The sequence below is a fragment of the Chelonia mydas genome, chromosome 4 (genome assembly GCF_015237465.2).
Source record: "Chelonia mydas isolate rCheMyd1 chromosome 4, rCheMyd1.pri.v2, whole genome shotgun sequence".
Taxonomy (NCBI): Eukaryota; Metazoa; Chordata; order Testudines; family Cheloniidae; genus Chelonia; species Chelonia mydas.
Genome location: NC_057852.1, coordinates 117,320,691 through 117,336,321, shown reverse-complemented (window position 1 = coordinate 117,336,321; position 15,631 = coordinate 117,320,691). Strand labels below are relative to the sequence as shown.

The 15,631-nt window shown below is 44.8% G+C and overlaps 1 protein-coding gene across 4 annotated transcripts in view; it reads right to left on the bottom strand.

The window, feature by feature from the left end:
- KIAA0232 (KIAA0232 ortholog) overlaps positions 1 to 15,104 on the bottom strand; it is a 107,293-nt gene extending 92,189 nt beyond the window's left edge. For 2 of the 4 annotated variants that reach the window (XM_037898116.2, XM_043544685.1), the window contains exon 1: positions 14,720 to 14,976. The gene's annotated coding sequence lies outside the window, so the exon portion shown is untranslated. Of the gene's footprint in view, positions 1 to 14,215; positions 14,323 to 14,719 lie in introns of those variants that run through there. The other 2 variants (XM_037898113.2, XM_037898114.2) reach the window with 2 other exon arrangements.
- Positions 15,105 to 15,631: the final 527 nt, after the last annotated feature.

Below are 15,631 nucleotides of genomic sequence, written 5' to 3'. Positions count from 1 at the left end.
AAGGTTACAGGCACCATGGATGCCAATACTTTCCGTGAAGGGCTGATGGAAATGGTTTGCTTGAGTTCAACACCACTCACTACTTTCAGGCTAAAGAACAAAGGATTCTAAAAAACTGCAGGTGAAATGGGTCGGAAGCTTGGCGTTTCGACAGGGCACGACGCGGTTCATCATTTAGATGTCAGCACAGCTGAGTCTGGTCGCGAAGAGCTCAAGAAAGCTTTGGAGCAAAAATTGTGCTACCTGAAAATGAATGTGGCAACCCGTGGAAACGGAAATTTCCTGCAATCAATGCTCAGTACTACGAAGGAAAAGATAAAGCTGTGGTAAAAACCTTGGACATAAACAACACTGAAGGGCGTCTCAATTCTTTGTACATGAAAAGTCAAGTAAAAGCTATTTTAGAAAAATTTGGGATCAGTGAAATGCAAGTGCTGAGCATCTGTGTTGACAAGGCAGCAAACATGACATGTGCCGTCAAAAATTTCAACAAGGACAATGAAACCATTTCTACCTCTAAGAACAGGGATGTGGACAGAACTGAAGCTATTTTGCCTGATGAAGGAACTAAAGGAATGGATGAATTTGAACTCAACATGGATGCTGCTGTGCAATGGGTTAATGACCCGAGCATCATACTTCCAACATGGCTTCACAACAACTCAAAAGTCCAACTGAGCAGGTGTGGTATTCACACGCTTCAGCTGGCAATCTGGGATGGACTGAACAAAGAACATACAAAAATTTCTGGCAAAAATTCGACAAGTCATTGTCAAACTATGAACCCCAAGTATTCGAAGTGTTCTGCTTGATCTACATGGGGTAACTCAATCACTGGATACTGTGACTCGCTGGGGTTCAACATTTGCGATGACTAATCGGCTTCTCATTTTTCAATCTTACTGTGAACAAGTGGCTGCTGCTGGAACAAGAGAACTCAAGTTAACAAAAGCTGAATGGGACGAAGTGAAGAACCTGCAAGACTTCCTGGCAAAGCCAAACCAAACAACCGTGAATCTTCAAGCTGTAGATGTAACCCCAGGAGTTTTAATGAAGGAATGGCGAAAACTGTCAAAATTCTTGCAAAAAAATGGTGGACGTATTGCAGAAGGAATTCTAACCTCCATGCAGAAACGCGAAGAGAAGCTTTTTGACAATATTAATTTCCTTGCTGGAGTTTGTTGACCCATGGTATCGGATTCTTCTTACCTCAAGGGAAATACCAAAGGCAAAGGAAGAGCTCCTTGATATTGCACGACGACTCGAAAAACAAAATCTGTTGCTACGTTTGAACTCAGCGAAAAGGGTGAAGAAAATGAAACACAACAAAAGTAGTCATCAACAATTGAATTTGCGGTTTCAGAAAGTTCACATCCTTCAGAAATAGCAGGCTGTTCTCAAACTTCCGCCTCCACTCTGAACTTGTTCGAGCGTTCATCCCTGAGACGTCTTCAACCATCACAGAGAAATGGAGATAATTCAAGCACCAATTCTTCAGAAGATGACTCCCTCGAAAAGGAATTGGATAAACAAGACAGACGCTGGCGAGTTTCTGTGATTCGTAATTGTAATGAAGCATTAATTTGAGAGAAACTTTCGGGAAGATTGTGAGGCGATGGAGTCTATTGGTAGGCTAAAAGTTAAGTCTGTTTTTGAGGCCATTCACAGCTACCCACACCACATTCAGGCTGCCTGTAGAATTGCTTCGAGCATGCCAACAACTCAAAGTAGTGTAGAGTGACTTTTTGGCTTTAAAGTTAATTTTAAATGATTTGCAGCAGGCAATGAAAGACTACTTGATTGCTGCAATAATTTTTTACAGAATGAATAATGAATTATGAATGACTCTAGTTTGTATCATTGTTGATGACATTTAAATTGTTTTAAAAGTCTGAATAAAAATTTTTTTTCAAAATTACAGTATGCACTTTTTTATTTAGTTAAAAATTAATTTGAGTCGGAGCACGGAGTCGGAGTGGAGCTGGAGCAGTCACTGTTGGTGCCAGTGCTGGAGCGGAGCAATTCAAAAATTTGATTGCTCCAAATCCCTGACTGTTACAACATACTGCCATCTCTCTCAAACTACTGGTAACTTGTTTTCCAGAACCTCAGCTTTTAAAAAAAAAAAAAAAAAAAAAAAAAGGCTCTAGTTGTTACAACTGGTGGGGATAGGAGGAAGAGAGGTAGAATTTAAGGACCTGTCTACCCTGGCAATTTACGGCGCCGCAACTTTCTCGCTCAGTGGTGTGAAAAAAACACGCGCCTGAGTGCAAGTTTCAGCGCTGTAAAGCACCAGTGTAGACAGTGCACCAGCACTGGTACCTACGTCCTTTGTGAAGGTGGTTTTTTAGAGCACTGGGAGAACTCTCTCCCAACGCTCTGCCGCGACCACACAAGCCACGTTAAAGCGCTGTCACGGCAGCGCTTTAGCGTTGCCAGTGTCGACTAGCCCTAAGTGTCAACCACCTGTAACTGATAGACATCTTTTTATGTGAGTCTGAGGCTATGGCAGGTTTCAGAGTAGCAGCCATGTTAGTCTTTTCTTTTTGCGAACACAGGAGTACTTGTGGCACCTTAGAGACTGACAAATTTATTTGAGCATAAGCTTTCGTGAGCTACAGCTCACTTCATCGGATGCATGCAGTGGAAAATACAGTGGGGAGATTTATGTACACAGAGAACATGAAACAATGGGTGTTACCATACACACTGTAACCAGAGTGATCAGGTAAAGTGAGCTATTACCAGCAGGGGAGGAGGGAGGGAGAACCTTTTGTAGTGATAATCAAGGTGGGTCATTTCAAGCAGTTGACAAGAATGTCTGAGGAACAGTGGGGAGGGGGGGAGAATAAACATGGGGAAATAGTTTTACTTTGTGTAATGACCCATCCACTCCCAGTCTTTATTCAGGCCTAAGTTAATTGTATCCAGTTTGCAAATTAATTCCAATTCAGCAGTCTCTCGTTGGAGTCTGTTTTTGAAGTGTTTTTGTTGAAGAATTGCCACTTTTAGGTCTGTAATCGAGTGACCAAAGAGACTGAAGTGCTCTCTGACTGGTTTTTGAATGTTATAATTCTTGACTTGACTATAATTCTGATTTGTGTCCATTTATTCTTTTACGTAGAGACTGTCCAGTTTGACCAATGTACATGGCAGAGGGGCATTGCTGGCACATGATGACATATCACATTGGTAGATGTGCAGGTGAACAAGCCTCTGATAGCGTGGCTGATGTGATTAGGCCCTATGATGGTGTCCCCTGAATAGATATGTGGCTATGGCTACATTGGCACTTTACAGCGCTGCAACTTTCTCGCTCAGGGGTGTGAAAACACACACCCCCCCCCCCAGCACAGCAAGTTACAGCACTGTAAAACGCCAGTGTAAACAGTGCCCCAGCGCTGGGAGCCATGCTCCCAGCACTCTAAGCTAATCCCCTCGTGGAGATGGAGTACCAGGAGCGCTGGGAGAGCTCTCTCCCAGCACTGGTGCACGACCACACTTGCACTTCAAAGCGCTGCCGCGGGAGTGCTCCCACGGCAGTGCTTTGAAGTTTAGAGTGTAGCCATGCCCTGAGTGTCTGAAGATCAGCTGTGAAAGGTGGAAACTGCCTGATTCATCCTAGTTAGATCATTTAAGTGTTAACTCAGATGTCCAGTGATGATAATATAAATGTCAACATTGTTATCTATTTCATTCCTCATTTAAGAGAGGAATCACAGGGCTTCCCTACACAGGGAAATTAGCAGCAGAACTATGCCAGTATAAGGGTATGTCTTCACCAGCAATGTTAAAGTGCTGCCTGTGTAGTCGCAGGAAACAGCACTGTAAAAAATAAAAACAAAATAAAAACAAAACCCCACCCTCATAAGGGTAGTAGCTCTCAGCACTGGTGCACTGTCTACACTGCCACTTTACAATGCTGAAATTTGCAGTGTTCAGGGGGATGTTTTTTCACACCCCTGAGCGAGAAAGTTGCAGTGCTGTAAAGTAGCAGTGTAGAGAAGGCCTAAGTTATACCACTTAGTGTTACACAGATATAACTTCCACTGCAGACACACTTATTCCAGAAGAATACCCTTTTCTGGTTTATATTATGTCACTTTGAAAGGCCCTGTCATGTTTGACCTCTGCTTAAGCACTGTTCCAACTCAACATAATTTAGATGCCCTGTGTACAGAAAGCAACAGTTTCCAACAGCCACATTTGAAAGAATAGGAGTACTTGTGGCACCTTAGAGACTAACCAATTTATTTGAGCATAAGCTAGCGTGAGCTGTAGCTCACGAAAGCTTATGCTCAAATAAATTGGTTAGTCTCTAAGGTGCCACAAGTACTCCTATTCTTTTTGCAAATACAGACTAACACGGCTGTTACTCTGAAACCTGTCATTTGAAAGAATGTTACACTGGAAGAGTATTCCAACTGTTCACACACTCTTCAGAACTCAATGCAGTCAGTGCATGAATGTGAGCTTTTTACTTTTCTGTGTACCTTAACTTTTAACTAAAGAGAGTCAGAGGTTAAGGCCAGAAGGAACCACCAGTTCATATAGTCTGACCTCCTTATGTCACAAGCCATCAACACCACTCAGCCCCCATACACTAAACCCAACAACCACAGTTGGACCCAAGTATTACAGCCCATGGGAGACTAAACTATCATGTGACACAGGGACAGAATAGGACGCACTGAGATGCACCAACCCCAGAGCCTCCCCTCTCCCCCCCCCCCACAAAGGCAGGGAATTAAGTGAGAGATATCCAGATAATCCCAGTAAGTGTTCCCACTGTGTTGCAAAGGAAGGTGAAATCTGCCCAATGTCACTGCCAATATGACCGGGGGAGGGGTGGGGGGGGGGAGTGTCCTTCCTGACCCCACATAGGGCAATCAGTTACACCCTGAGCATATGAGCAATGCCAACCCAACACCATCAAACTCTGTCTAGAGTACTCCCACATCAGCATCAACTTCCCTGATGCCAGGATCAGCTTCAGCAATGCAACCCTACAGACAACTATATACAAGAAACCCACGGACCACCACACTTACCTTCACAGTTCCAGTAACCACCCCAGACATGAAGAAATCTGTTGTCTACAACCAGCTATTCAGATATCACAAAATATGCTCTGAGGAGAAAGTTAAAACTGCATTCATCGAACAAGGACACTCCAACAGAGAAGTAGATAGCATCATGGAATGGGCTGCTCAAGGAGAACATGCTCCAGGAGAACATGCTTCAATGCAGGGAAGAAAAAAAAACAAAGCAGCGACCATCCACCCTTAATTGTCACCTACCACCCCACAATGGAACCCAGATTAGGTATCAGACAATTACAACTTATATTTGATAGGGACTACATTCTGAACATTCTTCCCCCAAGCATTCCCCTCCCAAAAAAAACCCATCACCACCAAGATGATCCTCAAAAGCAAGCTCCCCAGAGACCAGGACATATCAACTCTAAGAGGCACCAGATTCTGCCAGAACAACAGATGCAAAACCTGCAGACACATCTCCAGTAATATGGTCAACACTCTCCACAACATACCTTTCAAGATCCATGGGTGTTACACAAGCCTATTAACAGGTGGTGTACCTCATCCAGTGCGTCAAATGCCCCAACAACTATGTGGGTGAAATCAGACAGACAATCACTATGCTCTCGAATGAACTATCAGAAAAAAAAAGATCAAGACAAAAACATCCTATCACCTATGGGAGAACACTTTTCACAATGTGGCCACTCCATATCTGACCTTTCACTCTTCTTCCTCAAAAGGAAACCATCACACCACCTTCAGAAGACAAACCTAGGAACTTAAATTCATAACTCTGAAAGACTAAAAATCATGGCCTCAAAAGTACAGGATACTGGTTATACGCCTCATTACAACAATTTATGACCTACTAACCGTTCTTTGTCCTATGACTATAAAAGTATTAATTGCTCACTTCATTTTAAGTGGTTTCTTGTAACATCTGTCAAGCCCTTATCCTTAATCTAGCCCACCCTGTTTTTAGCTGACACACACTGGTTATTTTTTCCAGACCTGAAGAAGAGCTCTGTGAAGCTCAAAAGTTTGTCTCGTCCATCAACCGAAGTAGATCTAATAAAATATTACCTCATCCACCTTGTCTCTCCCATTGCCAATTGTATTTTAACTGCACATTCTTAGCATTTCATTAACATGCTGAGCATTTACGTATCGCTTCACCAAATGACGACAACAGTGGCAAAAATGGCAGGTCTACATCCCTCAAGAAAAATACTTCTGTTCTTAAAATAAGGTATGTAAGTCACAGCTACTGAACCACGTTACTAAAAATTAGAACTTTGAAGTTTTTCTGGGTATACCTACACTGCAACATAAGCCCAGGGTTAGCAGACCCTGGGTTCGTTAACCTAGGGCTTGAGTGTCTACACTCATCTGTAATCCCAGGTCCCAGTCTGGGGCTCTAGCATCTACACTGCATTAAGTAGGCCCGAGTCCAACCACCCATAACCCAGACTTCCCTGTGCCCTCCCCAAAATGTGGCCACTCTAGCCCTTTCTTCAAGGCGCAGCATAGGAAAATTTGACTGTCCACAAAACATGACTGTCCAGAGGACAAAGAAAGTCAGCCCAAGGGATTGTGGAATAATTTTGGCAGACTCCCAGAGCATGAATCTAGTAGGACTGCATCTATACTTCCAAGCAAGAGGGCTTGAACCCTGGGTTCCATCTCGACTCTGGCTTGGACCATCCACCCCCATGGGGTCCTGGGTCCAAACCCTGGGTTAGCACACTTTGTGTGTTGACGGAAAGGGGTATAAGCCTTGAGCCGGAGTTCAAACTCTGGTCTTATGTTGCAGTCACTGCCCACGCATTCCCCCTCAGGCTTATAGTAAGATTATCCTGCTTGCCATATACAGTTGACAAAAGCAGGGCTTCCACTCAAGTATTGAACTGGAAATTAACATTTTCAAGTGACAATGAATTAAAATAACTATGCTGCCCCTTTAAATGATCATTTAACTGAACTCAGTTGATCAGGATACTCTAGGCCATTGGTCTTCAAACTGGGGTGCACAAGATGATCCCAGGTGGTGCACAGCAACAGGAGCGCTGCTGGATGGCACTCAGCCGTTTTGTTTCTTCAGCGGCAACTCTGCACGTCCACGGCTGGTGTTCTCCTCCAGCGGCGCACCTGCGGCTGGTCTTCTGGTCTTCACCCTGGGGGTGCGTGAGCCAAAAAGTTTGGAGACCACTGCTCTAGGCAACTTTACCAGCAGTAGAGCATAGGTATGGCCATGCTATAGCACGGCCATGCTATAGCACCACAGCTGTAGCACTCAACTGTGTTTCTCTGGCGCCATAGCTGTAGATGCTTCCTACTTTGACGGAAGGGGTTTTTCTGTCAATGTTATTATTCCACCGCTCTGAGAGGTGGTAGGTAGGCTGACTGAAGAATTATTCTGTCCACATAGCTGCATCTGCCTAGGGGGTTAAGGTCAACCTAACTACAGGGCTCAGGGTGCAAAATTTTTCAGAGCCCTGAACACCACAGCTAGGTTGATCTAATTTTTGAAGTGTAGACCAACAGGCCCACGTTAGCCACACAACTCAGTATAATTTTCAGCAAAGCAGTTAGACATGCTGCAATAAGATCAAGCACTTTATAATCTTATTTATACTGTCTAATATTACAACCAAATAAGGAGCAAAATGAACTTGCTCTACTCCAGAAGACTGGACAGAGAAGAAAAAAGGGGAATGGGAAGTCATTCAAGAGCAACTTTCAGCTAATTAGGTGACAAACTCCAAATCCTCAAGCAGCATCATCAAGTCACCCAGAAAAGTTTACAATAAAAGATTTTTACAGTACACTACTATATAAATCACAGGGAACTGGGTGCAATTTTTTCAGTACTCTAAAACAAATTTATTTGGGCTAGCAATGATATACTTCCACCCAACCATGCAGCCTTTCAGATCTAACACCCAATTATGGCTGTACATAATTGGGTGGGATGCTTCTAGTGCAGTGATTTCCAAACTTTTTTTCTGGTGACCTAGTTGAAGAAAATTGTTGATGCCCGTGACCCAACGGAGCTGGGGATGAGGGGTTTGAGGGTGAGGGCTGTGGGGTGGGGCCGGGAATGAGGGGTTCAGTGTGTGGAAGGGGGCTCTGGGCTGGGGGTGCAGGCTCTGGGGTGGTGCCAGGAATGAGGAGTTTGGGGTGCAGGGTGTGGGGGGGGCTCTGGGGTGGGCCCAGGGATGAGGGGTTTGGGGTGCAGGAAGGGGTTCCAGGTTTGGTGGGGCTCAGGGCTGTGGCAAGGATGGGGCACAGACTTACCTCCGACGGTTCCCAGCCAGCAGTGCAGCCAGGGTGCAGAGGCAGGCTTCCTGCCTGTCCTGGCACCACGCCCTGGAAGTGGCCAGCAGCAGGTCCAGCTCCTAGACGGAGACACGCAAGCGGCTTCGAACGACTCTCACCAGCAGGCACTGCCCCTCCCTCCCATCGGCCAACTGGAGTGCGGAGCTGGTGCTGAGGGCAAGGGCAGCGCGTGGAGCACCGTGGCCCCCCTGCCTAGAAGCCGGACCCACTGTTGGCCACTTCCGGCACAGCACAGTGTTGGAAAAAGTAGGCACTAGCCTACCTTAGCTGGGCAGCACCACCAAAGGGACTTTTAACGTCGCAGTCAGCGGTGCTGACCAGAGCGCCCAGCGCCTTATATGCCGCAACCCAGTACTGGGTCACAACCCACACTTTGAAAAACACTGTTCTAGTGTAAATAGTCTACAAGTTAGGAGGTTAATGGTATCTCATGCTGAAAACACCAATGAACAATGTGGTTCTAATGCAACAGGCTTACTTTGTGATCTTCAGTTGTATCAGGCAAGACGATAAGAAAAAATTCTCTCTTCAAGGTCTGGATCCTAAACACATCCCAAAATACTAAACTAATAAAGCCACATAACACTTCAAAGCATTAGAATTCTTATTTACATACCATACATTTTAACTACTCCATTCCTATAGATTTCAAATTTCTCTATTTCAAGCAACTGATGACAATTTATAATGTCAAAAGAGATCACTGGAATTAGTTCCTCATTAAATGACAATAACTACTTTTGATCCATTTGCTGATTTCTAGCCAAAAGGCTGGCTGAAGTACCAATAAAGGTAGTTTAGGTGTTCTTAAACCAAAAAAAGTACACACACAACAGCTTAAAACCTTAACCTGCTAAGTCAGTTTCATCACTTTACTATTAAAGTGATTAGCTAACATATTAAAAAAATTCACATGCAGAGGTATGCTCATAAGTTTTGACTGGTTCCCTCTATGCTTCACATTATATTTCTATAGTGCTTTGACATCAAAATTGTAAAGCATTATATAAACAGCCTCCTCTTCTCCAGTCTCCTGTTGCCCACTGATCCAACTCTCACACATCTTCAGACCACCTTCCATGGTTTATACGCACAGAACACCTTCCCTAAACCAGTACGTAAGGCTATTACCCTCTCCTTCAAAACCCCCTGACAAGAGCAACTTCTTCCATGAAACCTACAAGAAACTGGCCAACTAACAACATGTAATATAATACCCGACTCTTATACAGTACTTTTCATCAGTAGATCTCAAAGTGCTTTACAAAGTAAGTCAGTATCAATATCCCCATTTTACAGATGGGGAAATGGAAGTACAGAAGTGATATCACTTGCCAAAGGAAACCCAGCAGACCATTGACAGCAGGGAGTAGAACTGAGGTCTCTCATGTCTTAGTCCAGTACTCTAATAGGCAACACTGTTTCATGTATAATGTTATAAATTGGAGAGAATAAAACATTAAGTATATAAAAAGTGTATGGTTAGATTTTATCTCGGTTCCAATGTTATTTGTTTTCTTAGATAGTAAGCTCCTTGGGACAGGTGCTGAGTCTTCCTGTGTACATGCATACTGCCTATAAAGTTGTAGGCATTACTGGAACATAAATATTTATTAAAAAATACTCATTACACAATTAAGAAAGAAATGACTGCTTCTCCCTTAACGTTGTAGACCAATACGTAAAAGACAAAAATTCAAATGATGCTATATCATTTAGGTTGAAATACACTGTAGCAGTTGTGTACAGGGCCTATGCACCAATTTAAGTCTTCAGCAGGCTATAGTTTAACTACAGTTGTTAGAACTTAAGCAGTGTATGGGGTGAATTACCTACTTTCAAATAAACCATTCTTCCTTCAAAGACTTCAGCAAAGCAGATACTAGAGTGGAGGCCGAGAAGCTGGAATATTAACTGTAGATTAAAATGTAAGAATTCTGGAAGACAGTTCAAGAAGTTTTTAAATTCATAAATTCCGATATTTTTGCCTGAAATTATTTAAGAAATAATTGATAGATTGAAGTTGAGTATTTATAGTAAATTCTGTAACTCCTCCTACAACTTTTAAAAAAAGCTAGATTTCTAGTTTTAGCTATCATGAAATAAGAGCTGTCTGACTAAAATGCTTATGCTAGCTTAACAAAACCACAACATATACGATGGACCACTACACCACACATTTAACCCCTAAACATCTAGTGCTGATATGCTGAATCCACTTTTGTGAAATCATCTCCTGCAACATAACTTCAAAATAAAATATTGATCATAAATCCTCTTTAAAGTCAGTAACTGTAGGAATAATCTTGCTGACTGAGGCATTCACCAAACCACCCTACAGTTACTAGGTATTTCTTCCAAAGAACAATTTGCACATCACTTAACAAATGTGATGAATATAGGAAAATAAGATTTTTCCTCAAATTGTTGTCAATTTAAATATAAATTAACATTAAAAAAGAAATTGAACACAGAAATTAAGTATCCATTTAAATCTTTACAATTTTGTGTGTAAAGTCTACTTTCCTCTTGACTTGCTGGGGAATTTCAAGAAGTCTAACTTTTGTCTATGATAATAGCTCTACTTGCAAATGATTTATTAGGCCAGACACACTGTTTTATTGACCTAAATGGTGGCTCCAACCACCACTGAACAGTTCAAAAGGAAATACGGTAGAGAGACTACAGTAAGCATTTTCTGAAAGCAATTTGCTTTCCGAGTTCCATAAGTGGTATGGATAACTAGAATATTTCCTATTCCTACTCTTAATGTGCATTTCACTTTACTCTGCATGGTCATTTATTTATTCCTATTACAGTGATATTCATCCATGAGTATAGTTACCGTTTCCCTCAGAGGCAGTTTTAAGGACATTATATTGTTCTGTTAGACCACTATAAAATTTATCTTTTCTGTAAACTTTCACGTATTTAAAAAAAAAAAAAAAAAAAAAAAAAAAAAATCAGGTACTAAGTAAAAGTAAACTAGGATAATTTCACTCCCTGTTCTGAGCAAACAGCTACTTTACAAATAAGTATCTTTCAAACACTTAAGAAATTTATGAATAAGAGTTTTGTTTACAGCCAGTTCTTATACTTTTAAAAGCTGTTAATCAACCCCTATATCAATTCCTTTTAACACCCACTATTCTGGACTATAGCCCAATGCCCTCCTTTACTTTTGTTAAATGAAAGGGAGACAAAACTAGTAAGGCTTTGTCTAAACTATGCACCTTTTAGCGACCCAGCTATGCCGCTACAGCCGTGCCACGAAAAGGTACATTGCGTAGCCACTGTTTGTTGGCAGGAGAGAGCTCTCCCGCCAACAAAAAACTTCCACTCCCAATGAGCAGCAGTAGCTTTGTTGGCAGGAAAGCGCTCTGACCGATGAAGCGCTGTTTACACTGGCGCTTTCACTTTTCGGCAGCAAAAATTCTGTCATTCGGGGTGGGGGAGGGGGTCCACACGCCTGAATGACAAACGTTTTGTCTTTCAGTTTCCAGTGTAGACAAAGCCTAAATCCTAGTTAAAGCTCTAAAAAAAGGGAAGAGAGCTGGCTCCTGTAGTATACGCCTTAAAACTCAATGAAATTCCAAAAAGATCCAAATCTGCACATTAGATGGTAGGGTGGCTGCTCTTGGTGGCATCATTTTCCTTCCTTTGTCCCACTTCCCACTAAAGCCATGGAGCAAACCACTGCAGGACAATGCTGACCAAATCAGAATTATCTTGTGTGCATTGCCCTTCATGATGTATCCCTGGAATTTCCTTCTTATGAAGAGGATACTGTATTTCCTGCTGCTTCTCTTGAGGTGATCAGACTACCAAGCCAGCAGATCTCAAAGCAGGGATAGGAGTACTTGTGGCACCTTAGAGACTAACCAATTTATTTGAGCATAAGCTTTCATGAGCTACAGCTCACTTCATCGGACGCATCTGTAGCTCACGAAAGCTTATGCTCAAATAAATTGGTTAGTCTCTAAGGTGCCACAAGTACTCCTTTTCTTTTTGTGAATACAGACTAACACGGCTGTTACTCTGAAACCTGTCAAAGCAGGGATAGTTCTTTAACATTCCTACTGCATCATCCAAAAACCCCTTCCTCCTCCACTGATTCTAGGCATCAACCTGCTGATGAGCAACAGGCAGTCAGAAATCCTACCCTGCAATTCAAGTCTGCAGATTCTCACTTTAATGTTTGATCTCAGACAATGTGAAGTGTACTATAAATGCATGGCGGTGTTGCACAGTTATTTTATTAAAATTGTTCACCACCTCCACTCTACCTGAAGGATCTTTCACTTCATATATTACACATTATTTATTTATTAGCCTTTTCTGTACAACACTATGTTAGCAGTCTGTTCTATTTACAGCACAAACATGTGGCAGGTGCATAAATTGGTACCATTTAAAATTTCAAGGGACACTATTAGATTACATGTCATTTTAAAAGATAAGACAGACTTCCTTATTTTATTACAAAGAATTTTTCTCAATTTTGACTAGAAACTAAGTCTACTGTCTATTTTCAGATTCTCCTACATTAGCACAAAACTTCTATTCTTCAGTGAAATATGTATTTTACAAAAAAAACTGTCCATGGAATCATGATGGGTTAAGCTTTGACATATGTATAATCTGACGCCAAGTTTAACCTAGAAATGTCCACCCCAATGTCCCCAACCAGTAATACTACCCCTTTATAAAAGTAACGTATAGACTATGATGCAAGACCGAAGGCAGAAAAAGTTGCCCCTACAACACTTTTCTGGTATAAAAAAAAAAAAAAACCACACTCACGACGACAGTAACCTTTAATCTTTAATTCTGCCAACTGTAGGCCAAATCCTTTAACATACAATATTAAAACATAGGATAGGATAGTTTGCTTGCCCTTATTAAAAGAGCAGAATCAGCCCCCTTCAAATGAGTGCAGATACAGACAATGAGCATTTGAAACTAACTAAAACAAGAGATAGTAAAAGCAGATTAAATACATGATTTTAAAACAGTAAAGACTGGGGAGGAGATAGAAGCGAGGCCGACTTTCCTGAAATGAAGTGTCAGTTTGTGCCACTTCTGCATTCAGCCGTAACCTTCGCCAAACCTTGTACCCCTGCCTCTCCGCCCATGGCCTGTGAGAGGCTGCAGCACTTTAGAGCCCGCCCAGATGGAGGACAGTTCAGTTACCATAGGACATAACTCCCCATCAATCTCCCGCCATCGTAGCTCCTCCTCTTTAAACAGCAGCAGCCCCCAGCCCCAACCTCCTCTATCCGCCTTTTCCTTCAATAGGCCCCTAAAGGACAATGCTGTTGGAAGAAAGACACACTTGAGTGTCCGACCAAGTCTGCCCTTAGCGCAAGCCTTACACATTGTACGTTAGATAGTATTTCATCGTGCCCTCATTACAAGCGTTTAGACCGATCACACAGCTTCTCCCGATAGGGCAGCACCAGCCGCCGCCTACGTCTTGTACAGTAACTCGCAGGAGAAAAGGTCACGGAGTGAACCCCATCTATTCACGATCTGGGCCTGGTGGCCGCCGTCACATACAAGCCGGGCAGGGCCTGCTTATCTTAATCAAAAGCTTGGGGCGTTGAATCCTCCCGAGGCAAAATCCCAGGTTTCTACCCGCTGCGCCTAGATGACATCGGGACAGCGGCGCGGGCCAGGGAAGCGCACGGATGGCCGCTGCCCCCTGCCAGAGTCTGGGCCCGAGGAAATCAGAGCGGAGGGAGGCAACGCTTGAGGCCCCTACACAAAGCTCCCGACCCCGGGACAGGCCGTCCTCCCCTCCCCTGAGCCCCATGCCCAGCCCCGCGTACCTGCCACGGTGACCCCGGAGACGCCGAGGGCCGGGGAGGAATCACCTCCCAGGCAGAGTCCGCGCTCGGGCCAGGGAACCCCGGACGGGCCCCCCAGCCCCGCCCCCGAGCCCTCCCTCCTAACCGGCCTCTCGCCAGCCCCTCTCGCCGGCCCCTCCCGCCCCTCCCCTTGCGCGCTGGGCCTCCCGGTCCCGCTCCTGCAGACAGGCTCCGGGCAGCGTGGAGCCGGGAGCCCTGCGCCGGAATCCCCGCCCGAGCCGCTGAAGGACATGAACCTGCCCGGCACCCCCACAGCTCCCATCCGGGCCCGCCAAGAGCAGCGAGCCGGCTCAGGCCTCGCCAGCCCCGGGTCTTTCCCGCCGCCCACCCGGACCATCTCGGGACACCGGACCCGCCAGCCTCGCCCTCAGCGGGGGGCCCTACCTTCCCCTTCTCGCCCGAGTCCCCTGAGGCCGGCCCGCCCTGTAACTGCCCCGCCACCCGAGCCCGCTGGCGGCTAGTTACCTGCCGTGGCGGTGGAGGCGCACAGCGGGGCCCGAGGGCCTCTAGCAGCCGGAGGAGGCGGCGGCGGCGGACTCCGTCCCGCTGCTGCCGTCCCCGAGTGAGGCGGGCGGGACGGAGCTGGGACCTGCCCTGGGAGGCGTTACGTAAACCGGCGGCGGCTCCCAGCGCCACGGGGAGGGAGGAGGGCCGGCAGCTCCGTCACCCGGCAACAGGACTCAGCGCCCCGGCGGACGGAGCCGGCGGCTCCGCCCCGTATCCTTCCGCCCAGAGGGCGACCCGACAGACCGCCGCGCCGTGTTGCGCAATATAGCCCAGGGCAAAATGGCGCGGGCGGCCTGGAGGGCCGGCGCGCAGACAGGTGTTCTCCAATCCCTCCCCCTCAGGCTGTCTGTCTGTCTCAGCGCAGCTGGCTTTGTCTGGCTGAGGTGTTTCGGAGCCCCACCATCTCCTCATTTGTTAGCATAATGGTGTAGTTATATTGACCCTTGTGTTGAGTGTTAATTCTGAAGCCTAACGACAGCGATGACTCTCTCTATTTCTTTGCTGGTCAAAGCACCTGAGAAGAGAGTTGCTCCTACTATGAAGTTATACACAGCCAACACTGACTCATTTCTGGCTTTAAACTGCTGGGATTGGGAGAATACTACTTTTCTAGTCCCCAATTAAATAATTAGTAAAGAGGAAGAGGTGATGTCTATACAACTACATTTCCCCTTCTATCTGTGTTATTGTTAATACAACTCTGTAAGCATGGATGATGATGTGCAGACCAATGAGTCCCCATCGGTGTATATAATATTGTAGTTTGCACCATAGGGCTTTTAAATAGCTGGGGTGATTGGCTTATCAGAGACACCTGGGCCCAAATCCCTCTTTCATATGCTTTAATATAGCCACAAGTTAGTTTTACTA